Consider the following 4,581-nt stretch of genomic DNA (forward strand, 5'->3'; position numbering starts at 1 on the left):
AGTTTATTTATTTTGAATATTAAATAAGCAATATGTTTATATAAAATTTTAAAGACATAATGACATTTTTAGCCTTCCAATTTTACAAAAAATATCATTTCAGCTTTCCATTTAATTTTTCGTCTCTTTTAGCCCTTGAACTTGTAATTTTTTGTTAAATCACCCCAAAATGGATGGAAAAGTTAATGTTTGTTAACTTTGCTGATATGGCATCCACGTGGATTGTCACTGATAAGTGCTAAAAGTAACATGTTTTAATCTCATTCTTAATGCATTTTTGGGTGATTATTCGATGTTAATGATGAATTTTATGCTCCTACTCCTTTAAATTCATGTTTTTATACTTAGGAGAACATTTGAAAGCAAAATGAACGAAAACGAGCAAAAATTGGAAAATCAAAGCAAGGCACAGGAGCCACACGGGCTCTCCTTCCACATAGCCATGTGAGCTATAACATCCTATACCTGATTAGGTCACCAACCCGAGCTATAAGGTGTTACAGCTATAAAACTTTAATATTTTTCATAATTTATTTAAAGATAATCAAAATAATTCATCATCAATCATTTCCATGCTTTTCAATCAATTTGGGACCTAATTCAAACTTACAGAACAGTTAAAACAAACTGGGATCAATTCTAAATTAAATTGAAATTTCTATGAAACTTTGAACAAAAGTGTAAATAGGGGTCACACAGCTGTGTGGCAGAGGCTAGCCCGTGTGGCTAACCCATACGCCCGTGTGCTCAAACCGTGTAACTAACTGTGACTGTGTGAAAAATCCTGCACCTAAAATCAAAGAACCACATGACCGTGTAGGAGACCGTGTGTGGCACACGGCCGTGTGACAGCTCGTGTCCCAGGCTTTGTGCACCTAAAATAACGTCAAAACCAAGCTTTTTCATCTACCATTTTTAAAGTTCGAGGCAAAAGCATTTCCAATCATTTTTATCATCATCCAACCTAAGTGCCTAACCAATATACCTTCAATGGCACCTCAATTTGAAATATAAACACCCATCATCTAATCAAGCATGTACTACAAGTAAAATTCTTTCAACATCCTTCAAATGCAAAATAACACATACCAATATTCAATCATCATTCAAACCATCAAATGTTCATTCAACTTATCATAATAGCATATATTACCATGACCAAATTAGTCATTCTTCAACCACAAAGCATTTCAAGGTTGCCTATTAACCTAAACTACCAACACAACCATTTAAAGGTATCTAGATATCAACTTATGCAACCACCATCACAAACCACAACCAACCAAGTTACCAAATAGGATTTACATCAATACACATACCATAATTTCAAGTGCCCATCATATGACCAGAATAATTATAATTTACATATCCAAAACCCTATTTACATGCCACTTGTAATCAAGCCAAACTAAATAAAAAAGCTACCGAATAAGTTGTCAGATAGCGTGATCTCCAACGACGTTCCAATCGACATTGAAAATCCGACAATCTACAATGAAGCAAACCAAATAAAGTAAGCTTTCATAAAGCTTAGTAAGTTCGTAAAATAAAGCAGCACATACCTACTAACTTAATTATAAATTATACAAAACATGAAACTAACGATCATTGTCGTATATCATCGTTTCAACTTTCTGAAATACTTAAACCTGGATAATTCATATCATCAAAATATAACGCTTCAAATAATCACATACTAAGATACAATTCATCATATCATATCATCTCATTCCATTTTCCTTTTAATAATTAATTATTTTGCTTGGAGAACGATAGTAAATCAACTTTGGATACACGAGAGGGTAATGCTCATACGAGCTAACCTAAGGAATTTAACCAATACATGTTGTTGCTCACACAAGGTTCAGAGAATTCGTAATAAATGTAAGATCTCAAGACATTGGTACGATATCCTTCACCAATACATAGTACCTGATAAATATACATCGGCTCAAAGCCTGCTAAATAACCACAAACTCAAGGTCTACTAAATAAACACTGGCTCAAAGCCTGCTAAATAAACATCGTCTCAATGCCTGCTAAATAACCATTAGCTCGAGGCCTGCTAAATAATCACTGACTTAAAGCCTGCTAAATAACCACGGTTCAAGGCTCTGCTTTTCTAGTATATCTCATACTCACTTTTTCCTTTCATTTCGTTAATCCTTCAATAGATAATAACAACATTCAATTCCATTTTATTAAACACGTAATAAGTAAAAGCATTATATATGTAATAAACGTAATACGGACTTACTAAAACACGATAGCTAATGATACACGATGATGATTACTCGACGACTTTCTTTTCCCCCATTTATCAACAGTCTGGTTCATTTCTTGATCTAACTATAATAGTTTAATTCAATTAACCAAATTAAGCATCTTAAAACAGTTACATTTATGCAACTAACCCTTTAATGATATTTTACATTTTACCCTAAACTTTTATCTTTTATTCAATTTAATTCCTAAAACTAAAATTCTCACAATAATCACAAATTAGCCTAAGAACCCTTGTGTCGAATTCTATATGGTCCCTAAACAGTCCACTTTTATCATTTTATCACAAGAATTACATGATATTTCACAATTTAAACAACTTATTCCTTAAACTTTAAAATTAACAAAAAATCACTTTACAAAATAGTCTTATTTAACTATCAAGTTTAATAATCTATCATTAAACTTCAAAAGCACCAAAAATTCATCCATGGAAAAATTCTAAAAAATTAATAGTTTTACGAATTAATCATCGGGTTAACTAGATTAAGCTACAACGACCTCAAAAACATAAAAATTCCTAAAAAGGGTACCTGAGGGACATATATGCAATGGTCAATTATAAAGGAAATTTTGAAGCTTTCATGGCTTCCTTCAATGTAGAGTTTCGGTGTTCAAAAGAAAAATGATGGAAGATGATGAATGATGATATTTTTATTTTACTTTTAACATATATTTTAATATTATAATTAAAATATTTTACTTAAAATTCTCACGCCAACCACCACTATCTTTTAAAAGTGGTAATTTTTCATATTAACATTTGAAATAATAACATTTAATCCATTTAACACAAATAAACTAAAATGGTTTACTTTTGCAACTTTTACAACTTAGTCTTTTTTACTTAATTAACTATAAAATCACTAAAATTGCTGGACCAAACTTGATATACCTATATAATCACTCTGTAAATATATAATAAAATTATTTATGGCCTCGGTTTACAAAAATGAGGTCTCGATACCTCATTTTCCAAAACCACTTGACTTTAGGATCAAACCATTTGTACTTAACTATTCATTTAATTAATTAAAATTATCATGTCAAAAATGTAATTGAATACTATATTTAACCTATAAATATTAAATAATAACATTTATGAATGCATTCGTTGGATTTGTGGCTCCAAAACCACGATTTTCGACACCACTGAAAAACGAGCTATTACATGAGCCACATGGGCTACCACACGACCATGTGGCAAGTTGTGTTGATTTCGTGAATTGGTACTCTGAACTGCAGGAAAATGTGATTTTTATATTTTTCAAGCATTCTAATACGTATATATAACAAAAAAATATGAAGATAGAAGAGAACCGTCATAGAATACTCAAGAAAACAACTCAAAAAATATCATTGAAGCTGACTCTAAAGTAGATTTTCGTCAAGATTGAAGATTCGAGTTGATTTCTTAGGAGATCATTATGAGGTTTTTTTTTATTTCTTTCGGTTATACTGTGTCTTGGATGTTTTTATTTTCAAGCATGAACTAATTTTCTAAGTACCTAGGGAGTTGAACTCTATGATGAATTCTGTCGTTTAATTTTTATTTTACGCAATAAATACTTAGATCTTATTCTCAATTATGTATGCTTAATTCTTGGTTTGTTATTTCTATTTTATTAATCCATGTTTGATGTGCTTAAGTCAGAGGGGGAATAGACTCTATTTCAGAGTAGATCTTGCGTAATTGAGTGGAGTTGCATGCAATCCTAGAAATAGGACGACATGAATCTACCGGATTAGAGTCAAATCTAATAGGGGAATCCATAGATCGAGTTAAAACAATAATAGGGGTTTTAATTAGAAAGAAATTTCAATTAATCAACCTAAATTTAGTTGCTCTTACTCTCTAAAAAGATATTAGCATAATTCAGGGATTTCTACGGATCAAGATACTAAGTAAAGAAATTGCATAATTTAGATTGATAATGACAGATGAAATCTAGGTGAATTATTTCCTAAGTATTATTTCCCTTCTTTGTTGTTAATTGTTTATTTTCATGATTTATTCTTTGTCGTGTTCGTTACTTAATTAATTTAGTTAATTTTAGTTTTAATCAATCACTTGAATTATTCGCTAAATAATAAAAAGATAGTAATTACTAGTACCTTTAGTCTTCATGGGAACGATATCTTGGCTCACCGTAGCTCTACTATTAATTGATAGGTGCACTTGCCTTAGTCAAAATTTTTAGTTACATCCGTGGACATCAACCACGTAGATAGCATGTCAACATTTAATTATTCTTTTTAAATTTTAAAATATTTTTAAATTTTTATATATTGTTAATA

The sequence above is a fragment of the Gossypium raimondii genome, chromosome 1, assembly GCF_025698545.1.
Source record: "Gossypium raimondii isolate GPD5lz chromosome 1, ASM2569854v1, whole genome shotgun sequence".
Lineage (NCBI taxonomy): Eukaryota > Viridiplantae > Streptophyta > Magnoliopsida > Malvales > Malvaceae > Gossypium > Gossypium raimondii.